This window comes from Carcharodon carcharias, chromosome 21 (genome assembly GCF_017639515.1).
Source record: "Carcharodon carcharias isolate sCarCar2 chromosome 21, sCarCar2.pri, whole genome shotgun sequence".
In the NCBI taxonomy this organism is placed as follows: Eukaryota; Metazoa; Chordata; class Chondrichthyes; order Lamniformes; family Lamnidae; genus Carcharodon; species Carcharodon carcharias.
This window is the reverse complement of record NC_054487.1, coordinates 10,894,226-10,914,693: the sequence shown is the minus strand read 5'-3', so window position 1 is coordinate 10,914,693 and position 20,468 is coordinate 10,894,226. Positions and strand designations below refer to the sequence as shown.

At 48.5% G+C, this 20,468-nt stretch overlaps 1 protein-coding gene across 1 annotated transcript in view; it reads left to right on the top strand.

The window, feature by feature from the left end:
- cntn1b (contactin 1b) overlaps positions 1-20,468 on the top strand; it is an 836,554-nt gene that overhangs the window by 133,964 nt on the left and 682,122 nt on the right. The gene's annotated exons all lie outside the window — the stretch shown is intronic.

Genomic DNA, 20,468 nt, shown 5'->3' with positions numbered 1-20,468 from the left:
ACTGCCTCGCTCCTGTTCCTGCAAAACTGGACTGTTCAATTCAAAACTGGGAGGTAACCAGAGGTGTGGCCATTAGCATTAGTGAGAGGGGGTGCTGGCTGGTTTTGGAGATTCTGGTACATTATGCAGCCTCAAGAAAACGTTTGGAGGTTTTGGTCATGCTTGGGAGAGGTGAAATCCTCCTGGCAGCTGTTGATAAGGGATGATCTGGACCATGTGGAGTCGGCCAAGGCTGGGGAAGCCTTCCTTGTGGCAGGCTCACCATCATTCATGGTGAGGGCTAGCATGGGAATGTAAACTGTGAGGAGGACACAAAGAAGGTGCAAAAAGATAAACAGTAGGTATAAAAACAAAAAAACTGCGGATGCTGGAAATCCAAAACAAAAACAGAATTACCTGGAAAAACTCAGCAGGTCTGGCAGCATCGGCGGAGAAGAAAAGAGAAAACGTCAACTCTTTTCTTCTCCGCCGATGCTGCCAGACCTGCTGAGTTTTTCCAGGTAATTCTGTAAACAGTAGGTAAGTGGGCAACAAGCTGACAGACTGAGCATAAAGTGAGGTTATTCACTTTGGTCAGAAGAATGGAAAAGCGGAATTATTTTAATAGGTGTGAAACCCTGTTCTGAGATGTGTTTGTACAAGTGACGCAAAGTTAGAGTGCAGGTACAGCAAGCAATTAGGAAGGCAAATTGCCTTTTATTTCAACGGGATTGGAGACCAGCAACATAAAGGTTTTGCTACAATTGTACAGGGCTTTGGTGAGACCACACCTGGAGTATTGTGTGTAGTTTTGGTCTCCATGTTTAAGGAAGGATGTACTTGCATTGGTCCCTGAGATGAGAGTCCCTATGATGAGAGGCTGAGTAAATTGGAGCTATATTCTCTGACGTTTAACAGAATGAGAGGCAATCTCATTGAAATATAAATAATTCTGAAGGGATTTGACAGGGTAGACACTGAGATGTTGCTTCCCCTGGCTGGGGAATCTACAACACAGGGGCACAGGCTCAGGATAAGGGGATGATCAGTTAGGACAGAGATGAGGAGAAGTTTGTTCACTCAAAGGGCTGTGAATCTTTGGAACTCTCTATCCCAGCGAGTCTAGGCTGCTTCTTCACTGAATTTTCTTAAGGCAGTGATAGACAGATTTTTGGTCGCTCCGGGAATAAAGGGATATAGAGAACGAATGGGAAAGTGGAGTTGAAGCCAGAGATCAGCTATGATCATATTGAATGACTGAACAGGCTAGACAGGCCATATGGTCTACCTGTGCTCCTATTTTTTATGCTCTTATTTTGTTTTGTAAATGTGCTAGGGGCTTCTCCTTTGAGAGAATGCATGTGAAGTTTTCAGAATGGCTGATGATAACGTTACGACTATGAGCTATTCTGGATTCTAGTCGAGCTTCTCTGTGAGTGCTTGAAGGATGGGCTTGTGCCGAGGGTTGTTTGGTCGGTTTTGATCTCCATGCCTGTGTGAGCTGACTCGATTTCAGGCTGCAAGACCCCAGAGCTGGGCTGCCCAGTAACAGAGTGATGGAATATTACCCCAAAGCTGGCCACCATCACTTGTGGTTTTACCCATGTGAATGACCTCCTCTAACCCCATTCTCCTGATTAATCCCCAAAGGCTCCTTCTTTTCAAAAAGCCAGCTCTCTTCCAGCAGCTATTGCAGAGACTGCTTCAACTCGTATTGTGGAAGGCAAACGCACACTCCAACTACCTTGACACAGGTTATGATTCCCTGCAGGCTGTATGGGGCCTGGTCCTCCAGGGGCAGTTGCTCAGGTTATGATTCCCTGCAGGCTGTATGGGGCCTGGTCCTCCAGGGGCAGTTGCTCAGGTTATGATTCTCGGCAGGCTGTATGGGGCCTGGTCCTCCAGGGGCAGTTGCTCAGGTTATGATTCCCTGCAGGCTGTATGGGGCCTGGTCCTCCAGGGGCAGTTGCTCAGGTTATGATTCCCTGCAGGCTGTATGGGGCCTGGTCCTCCAGGGGCAGTTGCTCAGGTTATGATTCCCTGCAGGCTGTATGGGGCCTGGTCCTCCAGGGGCAGTTGCTCAGGTTATGATTCTCGGCAGGCTGTATGGGGCCTGGTCCTCCAGGGGCAGTTGCTCAGGTTATGATTCCCTGCAGGCTGTATGGGGCCTGGTCCTCCAGGGGCAGTTGCTCAGGTTATGATTCTCGGCAGGCTGTATGGGGCCTGGTCCTCCAGGGGCAGTTGCTCAGGTCACAATTCTCGGCAGGCTGTATGGGGCCTGGTCCTCCAGGGGCAGTTGTGCACGGTTTCCTGGCTTATTCTGTATGGATTGCTGATGTGGACATCTCAAGAGGAGCTTGCTTAGTCTTCAGAAGACTGTGCTGATATCTGGGGCAGTGATGTGGAATGGAGTGAGTTGGAGGATGGAGATAGGCTCCTGGGCCTGAGCAGCAGGGAAGGCACAAATGAGCTCTCAGTCCACGTAGCCTCTGCTCTTGCATTGAACGGTCAGCTCAATGTTGGTGTTTGAGCACCAGGGTAATTTTGAGGGTCTGGAGGGGTGAGGGCCAGTGGTCATGCCTCCCTCACGAAGAGCCCAGCAAGTGCTGGTGCAGGAGCTGCCAGGTGCTCCGGCTAGCCCCAGCTGTGTTCCGGCTTTTTGGCTGGATCTTTGAAGGGTTGGGCAGCAGCGAGTCAGTTGGAGCTGTGCCAGCTGTTCCCATAGGCTGGTGCGTTTGGCGAAGGGTGAATTTATTGGGCACTTTCAGTGCTTTATTGGATATGGGCCTTTCTAAAGATCAAGGTAGGGGGACAACCTGTGGTTAGGAAGTGAGGGGAGGGGGAGTAGTGTTATCACTTGGGTTATCACTTGGAGTATTTATAAGAATATAGGTAAGCTTTCATGCTGCTTTTAATGCAAAGCGAAGACAGGACAGCTAATATAGGAGTGTTACAAAGCCCCTCTACTTTTGTCCAGCTCAATGGGACTTACCTGGTTCCATTCTTACCTATGTAATCATACTCCGAGTATCACCTACAATAGTTTCTCTTCCTGCTCCTGTACTGTTATCTCTGGATCTATCCTTGGCGCCCCCCCATTCCTCACCTACATGCTGCCACTTGCGCCATCATTTGAAAGCACAGTGTTGCCCAACGTTGTCTCAGTCTCAGCTCATCTCTTGCTGAAACTCTCATCCATGCCCTTTTGTTGCCTCCAGACTTGACCATTCTAAAGCCATCCTGCTGGCCTCTCATGTTCTAACCTCCATAAACTTGAGATCATTAAAAACTCTGCTGCCCATTTCCTAATTCGCACCAAATCCCATCCACCCATCACCCATGTGCTTGCTGACCCTTAACTGGCCCAGGTTAAACAAGGCCTCAATTTGGAACTTCTCGTCCTTGTTTTCAAATCCTTCAATGGCGTCATCCCTGTCTATCTCTGTAATCTCCAGCCCTACAGCCTTGAGAGATATCTGTGCTCTAATTCTGCCCTCTTGCACGTTCCCAATTTTAACCTCTCCACCATTGGTGGCCATGCCTTCAGCTGCCTAGGCCTGAAGCTCTGGAATTCTGCCCACCATCCTGAACGTCTCTACCTCTCTTTCCTCCTTTAAGACGCTCCTTAAAGCCTTTGACCAAGGAATGATCAACTCAGGATTGGTACCAAGTTTAGTTTCATCGTGTCCTGTGAACTACTTTATGTTTTGTTAGGTTAAAGGTGTTTATAAATGCAAGTTGTTGGTGTTGGTGGTTAAATAGCATGAATAAATTTGGTGTGTGTAATGCTGATCCTATTTTTGAATATAATGACCCTCCTGAGTAAAGTCATGGGCTGGAATTTTCCACCCCTCTCCCCCCACCTCCAGCCATTGCAGGTTCCCCCGCAGGGAGCTGGTGATCCATTGAAACCTCTGTTCACATCAGCAGGACCAGAAAATCCCACCAACGGGAGGGGCTGGAAATTTCCGGCCGTAGATAAGAACTGAAGGTTGGTGAGGTTACAATGGGACAGGGAGATGACACTGAAAAATCAGTCAGAATTGGACCGATGGGCTAGTTAACAATGGGGGTGTCTGTTTTGCTAAAGAGGTAAAAATAAGAGTTACAACCCAAGGCTGGATTAGGAAATATAGCATTACCAGCCTATATGAGAAACCTCTCAATTCCTGGGGATTTCTTTACAGGCGAGTTTTCTAGACTGGCCTGGACTGCTCTGTATGCAGCCTGAAGATGAATGACTTGAAACGATAACATATGTAAATAACTGTCAGATTTATGACTGCCTCTGGCATCCTTGAATCAGGGTGAAGGACTATCCAACAATATTTTCTACCTTTTATAGCTGCTTTCCCTTGAACTTGTTGTCTGGGTGCTGGGTCCTTATTATTTTTAGTTGATTTGCTGGCCCCCAGAGGTCAGTTTGAGGCGAGCTCAAGAATCCTGACTCTAGCCAGCCTGCTGGGTCCTGATGTTGGAGCCGAAACTCTTCTCTTCTTTACGTGGTCATTTAACACGTGTCTGAACAAGAGATTTCATTGCTGCTGTGCAGCCTGTAATGATTTTATCCAGCAATGAATTCGGGTTGGATTTGTTGTAATAGAATCTCTAGGAATCTGATTAAGCATTCCTGTCCTACTGGGGATGAATACCAGGTGGTAATCTGGCTACCAGGTAATGCGCTGCCAATATATTGAGTCAACTCTTTTTACAAGTCTTTTACAAAGACTTAATTTGGTTTCAAATCCCCATTGCAGTTCAAAAATAACCAAAATATTTGCTTTTCCTTGAAACTATTTGTTACTATTGAAGAGAAATATCATATTTCACACTCAAAATAGATTAGATGTGTTTTTTTTTTACATTTATGAGCTGCTGCTTCCCTCTATTTCCCTCCTCTCTCCACCCCCCCACCTTTATATTATAATCATTTTGTTTTTGGAAGGTGGTAGGTGCTGAGCCGAGGGTGTCTCGACACTCCTACATACCTTCGTTTCCCAGTGATCAGCTAACAGCACTTTACATAGTGACGGCAATTTACATTTTGACATAAAATTACAGCATAGGAACAGGCTGCTTGACCCACTGGTCTGCATTTTTGTTTATGCTCCATGCAAAGCATTTTCCACCTTGCTTTAACTTTCCCCATTTCCCATTCTTTACTCGCTCATGTACATATCTGGCTTCCCTCAAACGGACATAACATTGTGACATTATCAACGTCCTGGAGGTTACCATTGACCAGAAACTGAACTGAACAGAAAGGGGTGGAAAGCCCTAGTGTTGTTTGCATCCTCCCACCAGTTTTCTATCCATATCCTTTCGACACACCTTTATGAAAGGACAGGGGAGGATTTACAGTGAAACACACTGTGCTTTGCCACAGGGCCCCCAAATAACAAACGGACCTCCCAAAATGCAGGATGCATTATAAACCCGAGGGCTTTGTAAACCATATAAATGCTGTGACTGCAAGAGCAGGTCAGAGGCTAGGAATCCTGTGGCAAGTAACTCACCTCCTGACTCCCCAGAGCCTGTCCACCATCTACAAGGCACAAGTCAGGCGTGTGATGGAATATTCCCCACTTACCTGGATGAGTGCAGCTCCCACAACACTCAAGAAGCTTGACACTGTCCAGGACAAAGCAGCCCACTTGATTGGCACCCCATCCACGAACATTCACTCCATCCACCACCAATGCACGGTAGCAGCAGTGTGTACCATCTACAAGATGCACTGCAGGAATACACCAAGGCTCCTTAGACAGCACCTTCCAAACCTGCGACCTCTACCACCAGGAGGACAGTATTTGTATGGGAACACCAGCACTTGCAAGTTCCCCTCCAAGCCACACACCACCTTGACTTGCCTTTATTTCAATGCTGGGTCAAAACCCTGGTACTCCCGCCCTAACAGTATTGTGGATATGCTGACACCACAAAGTCTACAGCGATTAAAGCAGGCGGCTCATCAGCACCTTCTCAAGGGCAATAACTACTGAACTTGCCAGTGATGCTCACATCCCATGAACATAAGGACATTTAAAGGCCTCTATTAGGTCATCTCTCAGTCTTCTCTGCTCTTGTTAGAGGCCAGCTTGTTTGGAGTTTACTGGTTTTCTGGTGTTGTAATGTCATCAACACTAGTGCAGAAACCTGCAGTGCCTCATTCTTTATCCAGCCTGAACTCGGAGTTTCTCGAGCCAGAAGCTGGAAACTGACTTGGCTGAAGTGTGAATGCATCTGAGCATTTTCAATCCTGTCCAGTTAGTACAGCTGATAAATTCACACGGGAAGCTGATTTCTAAATATTTAACCTCTTCTCTTTCCCAACCCTGCCATCTTTCCATTATTTGTGTCTGTTGGTGTTGGTGTGCGCAGCTGTGTGCTGGCGCTTGCCGCCGTTATTTTTTTCTTGCTCTTTGAACCCTGATTATAAGCGAGATCTGGATGAACTGGACTGTTTGTCTCACCTGAGCTCAGGCAGACTGGGAGAACCCTACACCTTCTACCCAGTCACGCCAAGCCCCACTCCCATCGTGGTGTGTGCAACTGTTTCAGAAAGCGGACAATCTTCCAGCCGGACCTGGAAGTCCGTCTCATGTCCGTATTCATCGCTCCCTTGTCAAGAGGGGTTCCTGAGATCAATATAAATTTGCTCTCCATTGGATCAAACCAGTACAGCAGATCGGTGTTTTGCTCTTGTGACTGTGAGATTTCATTGTCAATTTAATGTTTTGGCGTTGACCAGTTGCTGTGGTTTGTTTCCCTTGGTGGGAAATGATCTCTTTTTGCACTCTTACCGTGCTATTTTGGTGGGTTTCTTGAGGTCAAATTGCACCAAGCAAACTCTTTCTTTCCCAATTTAAATTGGTGCTAATATATAAGGGTTCATTTACATTGCAATTTTAGTATTGGAGAATCAGATATTTAGGAGAAATAGGATTACTGAGATAGGAACACATGCACAGATTTAAATGACTTACCAGCACTAACTGTCCAAACACGATATAAAGAATGGCCATTGAGGATATGAATGGACAGTGGTGGATTTCCAGTTAGTGGAGGCCTTTGCTCAGCTTCATTTTCACCTCCCTCAACCAACACCCTGCCTCTTCCCACCTGGGAACTGAAGGCCGAACCAAGAAAATACACAAATTGATCAGTGTGTCTCTCACAGTCTCTCTCTCCCACCGTCACCCCCACACTCTCTCTCCCACTGTAACCCCCACACTCTGTCTCTCACCTTCACCCCCACATTCTCTCTCTCACCATCACCCCCACTCTCTCTCTCTCCCACCGTCACCCGCACACTCTCTCTCCCACCGTCACCTCCACACTCTCTATCCCACCGTCACCCCCACTCTCTCTCTCCCACCGTCACCCCCACATTCTCTCTCTCCCACCGTCACCCCCAGACTCTCTCAACGTCACCCCCACACTCTCTCTCCCTCTGTCACCCCCACACTCTCTCCCACCGTCACCCCCACACACTCTCTCTCCCACCGTCACCCCCACACTCTCTCTCTCCCACCATCACCCCCACTCTCTCTCTCCCACCGTCACCCCCACATTCTCTCTCTCCCACCGTCACCCCCAGACTCTCTCAACGTCACCCCCACACTCTCTCTCCCTCTGTCACCCCCAAACTCTCTCTCCCTCTGTCACCCCCACACTCTCTCTCTCCCACTGTCACCCCCAAACTCTCTCTCTCCCACCGTCACCCCCACACTCTCTATCCCACCGTCACCCCCACACTCTCTCTCTCCCACTGTCACCCCCAAACTCTCTCTCTCCCACCGTCACCCCCACACTCTCTCTCCCACCGTCACCCCCACACTCTCTCTCTCCCACCGTCACCCCCACACTCTCTCTCCCACCGTCACCCCCACACTCTCTCTCCCACCGTCACCCCCACACTCTCTCTCTCCCACCGTCACCCCCACACTCTCTCTCTCCCACCGTCACCCCCACACTCTCTCTCCTACGTTCACCCCCACTCTCTCTCTCTCCCACCGTCACCCCCACACTCTCTCTCTCCCACTGTCACCCCCACACTCTCTCTCTCCCACTGTCACCCCCACACTCTCTCTCTCACCATCACCCCCACACTCTCTCTCTCCCACCATTGTCCCCACACTCTCTCTCTCTCCCACCGTCACCCCCACACTCTCTCTCCCACTGTCACCCCCACACTCTCTCTCTCCCACTGTCACCCCCACACTCTCTCTCTCCCACTGTCACCCCCACACTCTCTCTCTCCCACCGTCACCCCCACACACTCTCTCTCCCATCGTCACCCCCACACTCTCTCTCTCCCACCGTAACCCCCACACTCTCTCTCCCACCGTCACCCCCACACTCTCTCTCCCACTGTCACCCCCACACTCTCTCTCTCCCACTGTCACCCCCACACTCTCTCTCTCCCACCGTAACCCCCACACTCTCTCTCCCACCGTCACCCCCACACTCTCTCTCTCCCACAGTCACCCCCACACTCTCTCTCTCCCACCGTCACCCCCACACTCTCTCTCTCCCACTGTCACCCCCACACTCTCTCTCCCACCGTCACCCCCACACTCTCTCTCCCACTGTAACCCCCACACTCTCTCTCTCACCTTCACCCACACATCCTGTCTCTCACCATCACCCCCACTCTCTCTCTCTCCCACCGTCACCCGCACACTCTCTCTCCCACCGTCACCCCCACACTCTCTATCCCACCGTCACCCCCACTCTCTCTCTCCCACCGTCACCCCCACATTCTCTCTCTCCCACCGTCACCCCCACACTCTCTCTCCCACCGTCACCCCCACAAGCTCTCTCCCCACTGTCACCCCCACACTCTCTCTCCCACCGTCACCCCCACACTCTCTCTCTCCCACCGTCACCCCCACTCTCTCTCTCCCACCATCACCCCCACTCTCTCTACCCACCGTCACCCCCACTCTCTCTCCCACCGTCACCCCCACTCTCTCTCTCCCACCATCACCCACACTCTCTCTCTCCCACCATCACCCCCACTCTCTCTCTCCCACCATCACCCCCACTCTCTCTCTCCCACCGTCACCCCCACATTCTCTCTCTCCCACCGTCACCCCCAGACTCTCTCAACGTCACCCCCACACTCTCTCTCCCTCTGTCACCCCCACACTCTCTCTCTCCCACCGTCACCCCCACACACTCTCTCTCCCACCGTCACCCCCACACTCTCTCTCTCCCACCATCACCCCCACTCTCTCTCTCCCACCGTCACCCCCACATTCTCTCTCTCCCACCGTCACCCCCAGACTCTCTCAACGTCACCCCCACACTCTCTCTCCCTCTGTCACCCCCAAACTCTCTCTCCCACTGTCACCCCCACACTCTCTCTCTCCCACTGTCACCCCCAAACTCTCTCTCTCCCACCGTCACCCCCACACTCTCTCTCCCACCGTCACCCCCACACTCTCTCTCTCCCACTGTCACCCCCAAACTCTCTCTCTCCCACCGTCACCCCCACACTCTCTCTCCCCCACCGTCACCCCCACACTCTCTCTCCCACCGTCACCCCCACACTCTCTCTCTCCCACCGTCACCCCCACACTCTCTCTCCCACCGTCACCCCCACACTCTCTCTCCCACCGTCACCCCCACACTCTCTCTCTCCCACCGTCACCCCCACACTCTCTCTCTCCCACCGTCACCCCCACACTCTCTCTCCTACGTTCACCCCCACTCTCTCTCTCTCCCACCGTCACCCCCACACTCTCTCTCTCTCCCACCGTCACCCCCACACTCTCTCTCTCCCACCGTCACCCCCACACTCTCTCTCTCCCACTGTCACCCCCACACTCTCTCTCTCCCACTGTCACCCCCACACTCTCTCTCTCACCATCACCCCCACACTCTCTCTCTCCCATCATTGTCCCCACACTCTCTCTCTCTCCCACTGTCACCCCCACACTCTCTCTCTCCCACTGTCACCCCCACACTCTCTCTCTCCCACCGTCACCCCCACACACTCTCTCTCCCATCGTCACCCCCACACTCTCTCTCTCCCACAGTCACCCCCACACTCTCTCTCTCCCACCGTCACCCCCACACTCTCTCTCTCCCACCGTCACCCCCACACTCTCTCTCTCCCACTGTCACCCCCACACTCTCTCTCCCACCGTCACCCCCACACTCTCTATCTCCCACAGTCACCTCCACTCTCTCTCTCTCACCATCACCCCCACTCTCTCTCCCACTGTCACCCCCACACTCTCTCTCTCTCTCTCACCTCACCTGGGATCCCCCTGCCGCCTCGCCTGGGGTCCAAGAAGATGGGGAGAGAGTGAGCGAAGGTGGGGGAGAGAGAGAGAGAAGGTGGGGAAATAGAGAGTGAGAAGGTGGGGAGAGAGAGAGTGAGAAGGTGGGGAGAGAGAAAGAGAAGGTGGGGAGAGAGAGAGAGAGAAGGTAGGGAGAGAGAGAGAGAGAGAGAAGGTAGGGAGAGAGAGAGAGAGAGAGAGAAGGTAGGGAGAGAGAGAGAGAGAGAAGGTAGGGAGAGAGAGAGAGAAGGTGGGGGGAGAGAGAGAGAAGGTGGGGAGATAGAGAGATAGAAGGTGGGGAGAGAGAGAGAGAGAGAAGGTTGGGAGAGAGAGAGAGAAGGTGGGGAGAGAGAGAGAGAAGGTGGGGAGAGAGAGAGAGAAGGTGGGGAGAGAGAGAGAGAGAAGGTGGGGAGAGAGAGAGAGAGAAGGTGGGGAGAGAGTGAGTGTGAGAAAACTTCCACATACACATTCCCACGCTCACTCTCACAAACACACACATTTTCTCTCACCCTCTCTCTCTCTCTCTCACCTTCACTCTCTCCCTCCTGGGCAGTGGTTCTTTTCATCTTCACCATGCACCCCCACCACCTTATCGCACCATTCCCCCCAGCCTCTCCGGCCTTGCGCAAGTCTCTTACCCTGCACCCCCCCCACCCCCTCACCCTCCACCAACCAACCAGCCCAGAGTGAGTCTCCCTCGCTCTCACTTTCTCCCCAGTCCCCCTGTTTCTGGAGCCCCCTCACTACCGCCAGTGCTGCTGTTCCTCTAATCACAGACTGCTTCACTTCAACATTCACGTGAGCCTATCAGCAGCAAAGGCAGGAGAGTAACAGCCTGTGATTGGAGGAGCACTTTCTTGAAGAATTGTCCACTGCACTTACCTCAGGGGATCACATGGGGGCGCTCTGCCTGCGGGCTGGACCTTGGCCAATCCTGCCCTGTCATATCTCATACCTATATTCAAACTGAAAAAGCAGTAGCGATTAGGCTGTATTATCTTACAACGCCCTCGGGTTTATAATGCAGCCTGCATTTTGGGAGGTCCGTTTGTTATTTGTGGGATGGGGGCACAGTGTGTTTCATTGTAAACCCTCCCCTGTTAATGGGCTATCCTTTCATAAAAGTGTGTCGAAAGGATATGGAAAGCAAACTGGAGGGAGGATGTAAACAACACTGGGACTTTCCACCCCTTTCTGCCCAATCAGAAGTTTACCAGACTAATACCTGGAAAGGGTGTTTTGTCTTATGAGGAAAGGTTGAACATACTAGGCTTGTATCCACTGGAGTCTAGAAGAGTAAGAGGCAGCTTGATTGAAACCTTTAAGATCCTGAGGGGTTTTGACAGGGTGGATGTGGAGAGGAAGTTTCCTCTTGTCAGAGAATCTAGAACTAAGAGGTCACCGTTTGAAAATAAGGGGCCGGCCATTTAAGACAGAGATGAGGTGAAATTTTTTTCTCTTAAGTTGAGTCTTTGGAACTCTCTTCCTCAAAGTGGAAGAAGACTCCTTGAACATTTTTAAGGCAAAGGTAGATAGATTCTTGATAAACAAGGAGGTCGGGGTGAAAGGTTATGGGGGGTAAGCGGGAGGTTACAATCAGATCAGCCACGATCTATTGAATGATGGAGCAGGCTCGAGGGGCTGAGTGGCCTACTCCTCCTGATTTGTATACTCATATGGTTCTTAAACTATGTAGCGAGCAATTAAGAAGGTCCACTGAGCTGTTAGCAAGCATTTCAATGCGAGCACCCCCTGTTCTCTGACTGATAGGAAAAGCTTTGCACTGCCCTCAAATGGTTTAAGACCTTCGATGTTGAGAGCCTCATTTCCCAGTGTTGAAACCTGAGACCTATGTGTGAAACCAGCATTTGACGTTGCTTTAATAGTCCAGAGAGCTGAAGGAAATAATTGGGTTCAGCCATTGGAAGGGGAAGTACACAGGGAGGTTGAAGTGTTTCATGCCTCTTTGTCAACACATGTTTCACCACTTCTTTGTCCTTTTGTCTAGGACATCTTTTGGCAATCTCCACCTATCACTGGCCCTCTATCCAGTTCTACCTGTCCCACCCCCCCTTAAACCAGCTTATATTTCACCTCTTTTCTATTGTTATTTAGTTCTATTGAAGAGTCATACGGACTCGAAACGTTAACTGTGTTCCCCTCCACAGATGCTGTCAGACCTGCTGAGTTTTTCCAGCTATTTTTATTTTTGTTTTGGATTTCCAGCATCTGCAGTTTTTTTTGCTTTTATTGAAATGTTTCTTTGCTCATACATAGCTTTAAAATGTGTTAAGTACTCAGTGACCTTGACTGACACCTTTCTGTAGCACAAAAATCTAGGCTGACCCTCCAGTGTATACTGAGGGAGTGCTACATTGCCAGAGGTGCTGCTTTCAGATGAAATGTTAAACTGAGGCCCTGTTTTCCCCCTCAGGTGTAAAAGAGGCTGTGGCACTATTTCAAAGAAGACCAGGGAAATAAGCCCCAACGTCCTGACCAAATGTATCCCTCGGTAAACATGACAGAGGCGAATGATTTGGTCATTGTCACTTTGCTGTTTGTGGGAGTTTGCTGTGTGAATGACCACTGAGTTTCCTACATTGTAACAGTGACTATGCTTCGCAAAGTGCTTCATTGGCTAGAAATGGAAATCTTTTCTTCCTGCAGCAAAGTTAAGGCAAGCAAAGACGATGTTACCATTAACGGAGATAGAAAACATCGAAAAATAGGAGCAGGAGTAGGTCATTCGGCCCTTCGAGGCTTCTCCACCATTCAGTATGATCATGGCTGATCCTTTAACTCAACACCATACTCCCGCTCTCTCCCCATACCCCTTGACAGCTTTAGAGCCCAGAAATCCATCTATTTGTTTCTTAAATATATTCAGCGACTTGGCCTCGACAGCCCTCTGTGGTAAAGAATTTCACAGGTTCTTCACCTTCTGAGTGAAGAGCTTTTTCCTCATCTCAGTCTTAAATGTCCTAGCTCGTATCTTGAGACTGTGACCCTTTGTTCTAGACTCCCCTAGCCAGAGGAGACATCTACCCTGCATCCAGTCTGTCCATCCCGGTCAGAATTTTATATATCTCAATGAGATCCCCTCTCGTTCTTCTAAACTCCAGTGAATACCAGCCTGGTTGGCCCAATCTCTCCTCATGTGACAATCCTGCCATCCCAGGAATCACTCAGTCTGGTGAACTTTTGCTGCACTCCCTCAATGGCAAGTATATCCTTCCTTAGGTAAGGAGACCAAAACTGCGCTCAATAATCCGGGTCTCACCAAGGCCCTGTACAACTGCAGCAAGACATCCTTGCTACTGTACTCAATTGTTATTGACTTCATTTTCGTGTAATTGAGTTTCTTTATCACTTTTATTTTGGTCATTCCTCTTTTTAAAGGACTGCATCTCTTCAAAGCAGAGACATTAACAACCTTAAAGCTTGGCTGAGCAGGAAATTGCTGTAGTAACTTCTACCTACCATTTGATGGCACTGTGTTCCTGTGCTGCCTCTTGGTGTACATGATTTCAGCCACCTGGTGGCAGTATAAGGGAACCTATCAGTTGCTAGACTGTAACAAAAACAGAATTACCTGGAAAAACTCAGCAGGTCTGGCAGCATCGGCGGAGAAGAAAAGATTGACGTTTCGAGTCCTCATGACCCTTCGACAGAACTTGCGTTCGAGTCCAAGAAAGAGTTGAAATATAAGCTGGTTTAAGGTGTGTGTGTGGGGGGCGGAGAGATAGAGAGACAAAGAGGTGGAGGGGGGGCGGTGGGGGGGTGTGGTTGTAGGGACAAACAAGCCTACCTCCTTGAAGAAGTTCTGTTCCTCTCTGCGACAAGATTTCTGTATTTCAACTCTTTCTTGGACTCGAACGCAAGTTCTGTCGAAGGGTCATGAGGACTCGAAACGTCAACTCTTTTCTTCTCCGCCGATGCTGCCAGACCTGCTGAGTTTTTCCAGGTAATTCTGTTTTTGTTTTGGATTTCCAGCATCCGCAGTTTTTTTGTTTTTATCTTAGTTGCTAGACTGTGCCCTCTGGAGGCAGCCAATAGGTATTGCAAGGTACCAATACAAGTGTTGGTTGTGCCGCCACACACAATGCTCTGAATGACTTGTATTCGTACAACACAATATTATCTCGAAAGAGCTGTGCACACACAGAATGGGGTAATAGACCTGCAATTTGACACACAGCCAGCTCCCACGAACAGCAAGGAGATGAACAAAATCAGGAGATGTTCTGCTCAACAAGACCCAAATAATGGGGTTCTTTTACCTATGTGCTTTTCATGTTGCTACTTGATCGAGACCAGGGGCTCTGGCATTTTTCTTTCATCTTCCTAGTCCAGGGCTATTCGATTGTCAATTGTAGCACTCGGGGTGAATTCCCTGGCTGGGACTTGAATTGCCAGAAGAAACCAGGAATTTGAATGTGGCATCTTTTTTGGCAAGAGCACTTGGTACCACATTGTATATCTATCCCTTAAGGGTAACCTTAACGTTGAACCTACAGACTCCAGAAGCAACAGATATGAATGGGTTTAGCTCAGGTCACTGTGTGCTACAGACACAAATCCATGCTCATCTTTTGTGATTAGACTATCTAATTAGTACTGTAACGTATCATTGTTGTGTCCACCAATTAATTTTTTTTGGATGTTATTTGAATTTGCTAACTAAAGTGGACTCTAAAACTAATTGAAATGATTGTGGTCCACTCTCCAAAAGTAATAAACAAAAACCTGAAAGAACAAGCGTTATGTGTGCATATATATAGTTTGTGATGGGCACAGTGTGTTGACTAGTAAATATTCTACACTTTTTTGTGTGTTAATGACACCAAATAGTTCAATTTCATTTGTCTCTCAGGAGAGGTCAACACACAATTGCTGTTTAAGGGTATTTCCATTTCTATGAGAAGCTATCCAGGTATTTGGTTTCCAGAATAGAATTCATTCCATATACACACAACCTAATTACATCAGAAATTTCCTTCTGCCTTTTGAAATGTTACAACTATGCATAACTTGCAGATGCCTATCAGGTAATCTTGCTGTTGAGACTATTTGGTATGCCAGTCAAATGCTAAGACAAACAAGAAGCAGCCAAAGTAGCTTCTCTTCATTAAAGCAAAATACTGCAGATGCTGGAAATCTGAAACAAAAACAAAAATAGCTGGAAAAACTCAGCAGGTCTGACAGCATGTGCAGAGAGGAATGCAGTTAACGTTTCGAGTCCGTATGACTCTTCATCAGAAATAAGGAAATAGAGAAATGAGGTGAAAAAAGCTGGTAGAGGGGGGTGGGACAGGTAGAGCTGGATAGGGGGCCAGTGATAGATGAAGGCAAAGAAGAGATTGCCAATGATGTCAGAGACAAAAGGACAAAGGGGTGTTGACGGTGGTGATATTATCTCAGGAATGTGCTAATGGGGACATTAAGGGAAGCAAGCTAGTGGCAGATGGCCCTAGTGGGGGTGGGATGGGGGGAAGGGATCGAAATGGGCTAAATGGTGGAGATAAAACAGTAGATCAAAATAAATTTAAAAATAGGTGGGAAAAGAAAAATATTTTTTTTAAAATTATAAATTATTGGAAAAAGGGGGATCGGAAAGGGGGTGGGGATGGAGGAGAGAGTTCATGGTCTGAAGTTGAACTCAATGTTAAGTCCGGAAGGCTGTAAAGTGCCAAGTCGGAAGATGAAGTGCTATTTCTCCAGTTTGCATTGAGCTTCACTGGAACAATGCAGCAGGCCAAGGACGGACATGTGGGCATGAGAACAGGGTGGAGTGTTGAAATGGCAAGTGACAGGGGGGTCTGGGTCAGGCTTGTGGACAGACCAAAGGTGTTCTGCAAAGCGGTCACCCAGTCTGCATTTCATCTCTCAAATGTAGAGGAGACCACATTGGGAGCAGCGAATGTAGTAGACTAAATTGAGGGAAGTGCAACTGAAACGTTGCTTCACTTGAAAGGAGTGTTTGGGCCCTTGGACAGTGAGGAGAGGGGAAGTAAAGGGGCAGGTGTTGCACCTTCTGCGGTTGCATGGGAAGGTTCCGTGGGAGGGGGTTGAGGTGTAGGGGGTGATGGAGGAGTGGACTAGGGTGTCCTGGAGGGAACAGTCCCTGTGGAATGCTTCCGGGGGGATGAAGGGAAGGAGTGTTTGGTGGTGGCATCATGCTGGAGTTGGCGGAAATGACGGAGGATGATCCTTTGAATGCGGAGGCTGGTGGGGTGATAAGTGAGGACAAGGGGGACCCTATCATGTTTCTGGGAGGGAGAGGAAGGTGTGAGGGCAGATGTGCAGGAGATGGGCCGGACACGGTTGAGGGCCCTGTCAACCACCATGGGTGGAAAACCTCGGTTAAGGAAGAAGGAGGACATGTCAGAGGAACTGTTTTTGAAAGTAGCATCATCAGAACAGATGCGAGGGAGGCAAAGCAACTGAGAGAATGGGATGGAGTCCTTACAGGAAGTGGGGTGTGAGGAGCTGTAGTCGAGGTTGCTGTGGGAGTCGGTAGGCTTGTAATGGATATTGGTGGACAGTCTATCACCAGAAATTGAGACAGAGAGGTCAAGGAAGGGAAGTGTCAGAGATGGACCACGTGAAAATGATGGAGGGGTGGAGATTGGAAACAAAATTAATAAATTTTTCCAGGTGCAGACGAGAGCATGAAGCAGCACCGAAGTAATCATCAATGTACCGGAGAAAGAGTTGTGGGAGGGGGCCTGAGTAGGACTGGAACAAGGAATGTTCCACATACCCCATAAAGAGACAGGCATAACTTGGGCCCATGCGGGTACCCATGGCCACACCTTTTATTTGGAGGAAGTGAGAGGAGTTAGAGGAGAAATTGTTCAGTGTGAGAACAAGTTCAGCCAGACGGAGGAGAGTAGTGGTGGATGGGGATTGTTTGGGCCTCTGTTTGAGGAAGAAGCTAAGGGCCCTCAGACCATCCTGGTGGGGGATGGAGGTATAGAGGGATTGGACGTACATGGTGAAGAGGAGGCGTTTGGAGCCAGGGAACTGGAAATTGTTGATATGATGTAGGGCGTGAGGGGAATCGCGGATGTGGGTGGTAAGGGACTGGACAAGGGGAGAGAAAATGGAGTCAAGATAATGAGAAATGAGTTCCGTGGGGCAGGAACAGGCTGACATGCTCATCTATCTGGATGGCAAAATTGATGTTTTGCATCATGGGAGAAGAGTGCTTTGCTTTGGGCACTTTGAATAAACCAGCTTTCAGCTGAGAAAACAACCACAAGTATATCGTTACAATGGTTTTGGGATATGTAGTTGCCTGTTTGCTATTTACCTGCCGGCAGTTACATGGTAGCAGTGGGATGAGTTTCGTAAATCCTGAAACACTCTTTTTCCCTTTCGTCAAAGCTTCTGACTTGCAGCATCAAATGACAGCTTGTATTTTCCTACTATCCTTGTAATTTGACCGCAGTATTAACTTGTTTAAAATAACTGGGTTAATGCTGAGGTTAAGTTGGTGCTGCCTGAAGCCTTTGCACTTTTGATTATTGTTATGCCTGCAGCAGGTGGATTCCAGGGTTCTCTTCAAAGGCCAGGAAGATCTCCCATTATCTTGGCCAATATCCTGCCCTCAGCCACAACATCATCGAAACGGATTAACTCGATATTCATCCCATTTGCAGTTTGCGGGATCTTGCTATACACAAAGTGTATGCCTACTAAACAGCAGTCCATAAGTTTCAAAACTATGGGTTATCTGCGGTGCTTGACTGGTTCTGAAAGGCTTGGTAAGTGGGTATGTAAACGCAGGTCTCGTTTTTAATGCAATCGTATCAACCTCGAACTTCAGTGCAGAACATTTGTAAATAATGCACTTTTATAACATTTATCTGGCAATTATTTTAGTGTCCAGATTTGAGGGATGCAAGGATTTGGGATGTGACAGAAAAGAACCTTTTCCTTATTATCCTTTCCGTGAATTGATGTGACACTGGGCAGCCGTAGGTAATTCGGAAGCAACAAGGGACAGGGTTTGAGGCTGTTGAAGTTGGTTGAGTGGTGACGTATTTTCTGACAGCATTTGTAACTAAAACCATCCCAATGGAAGTAATACCCAGGGCACTGAAGGAGTGATCAATAAGAAAGTTCAGAAGGACTTATAGGTGGTGAGGAGGTGTTACATCAAAGTGCTCCGGTACTCGCACTCAGCTAGAAGTCCTGTCTCAAATGGGTACGTAGTTTCTTGTTCTTCCTGAAGATAATACAAACAATGCTCCCAAAATGATGCATTCAAAAACTTGTGTTAAACAGGAAAAGCAAAATATTGTCTCCGGCTCTGTTCAGTTTGGGGACCTGAAGTTGCCTTTCCTTCCCTGGTTCACGCGAGCAGGAGACCCCCACAAAGTGAGTGGTGTGTACTGGCCTTTTTAAGAGAGAGAGAGACTCCTTGTTCATTACCCACTGTCATGTTGAACACTTAGATTTTGTTGCCGTGTTTCCTGATTCACCTGGATAATTTGTGTCCTTAGAAACCTATGTCCCTGTTCCGAGCTGATCTCACCTAATTGATTCATTCACCCTGGAATTCTGAGGGATGTGAAAAAAAGCAGATGATTGTCTAATGGACTTAGCTTGGTGCATGAACACAAAGTCTTTCTCAAATGGAAAACAACACATTTTAAAACATTTCCTGGCTTCAGCAGTTGGGTCCACAATTACCCTGGATGCATCAGTGGTATCTAATTAGTCCAATTGCCACCCCCCCCCCCCCCCCCACACTGGTTTGTTCAGGCAAGGTTTCATTTTTATAATCAGTGAGTGTGTGGAGGGAAGAAGGTCAGGCCTATTTCAAATATCAGAGACTGCACTATGTTACTTCTGTTTCTGTTCAGATTATAAGAGTTTTATTATCTTTCTCGTTGCAATAGTCAAACTATGTAAGTATCTGGAAACTGGCACAGATCTTGTTTTCTTATCTGAGTTTTCTTCTAATTCCTAAAATAAGACAAATTAATTTAATTTTGAAAACTCCCTTGGCTAACAAGAAGCTTTAGTTTTATTCGAGATTTCCATATTCTAGCTGTCAACATTCAGCAGTAGAGTGAAATATCCAGGAATGATTACAACAACCTTTCCTTGAGCCCATACTGCAGAAGGTCCACAAGTGTACTCAAAATGTCAACTTGACTAATTCCTCCTTATCCCTATCAGGGAGGACTCCAGTCTGCTGCGCTTGCCCTGTCTGAGTATGGAGAGCCTCAGGGAAGTTCCTCTTCATTCCAGTCTGATGTGTTTGACCCACAAGGTTGACAGAATTACACCAGAATTATTGTGACTTTCATTATAACTTGAAAGGAAGAAAATGTTTTGATGTAACAAGACTGACAGAAGAAAGCTACAGTGATGGAAGCTTTGACTTATCAATGGCAGGAGTAGTAAAGTTATGAGATCCCAGACCAGACAGTGATCCGTGGTGCTAAAGTATTATTACTAGCACTAGGTTCCCCACGAGCATGGCACCCATCCGGCCGCACTCCAGCCCTAAATCGAGCGACACTACGCACCGACTGCAGTCGGATGAGGTGAGGTGAATGACTGCCCTTGACATCAAGGCCGCATTTGACCAAGTGTGCCATCAAGGTGCCCTAACAAAACTGGGGTCAATGGAATCAGGGGGGAAACTCTCCGCTGGTTGGAGCCATACCTAGCACAAAGGAAGATGGTTGTGGTTGTTGGAGGTCAGTCATCTCAGCTCCAGGACATCACTGTAGGAGTTCCTCAGGGTAGTGTCCTAGGCCCAACCATCTTCAGCTGCTTCATCAATGACCTTTCTTCCATCATAAGGTCAGAAGTGGGGATGGTCGCTGATAATTACAAAATGTTCAGCACCATTCGCGACTCCTCAGATACTGAAGCAGTCCATGTCCAAAGGCAACAAGACCTGGACAATATCCAGGCTTGGGCTGACAAGTGGCAAGTAACACCAATGTCACACAAGTGTCAGGCAATGACCATCTCCAACAAGAGAGAATCTAACCATCGCTCCTTGACATTCAATGGCATTACCATTGCTGAATTCCCCACTATAAACATTGGGGGTTATCATTGACCAGAAACTGACCTGGACTAGCCATATAAATACTGTGGCTACAAGAGCAGGTCAGAGGCTAGGAATCCTGCAGAGAGTAACTCACCTCCTGACTCCCCAAAGCTTGT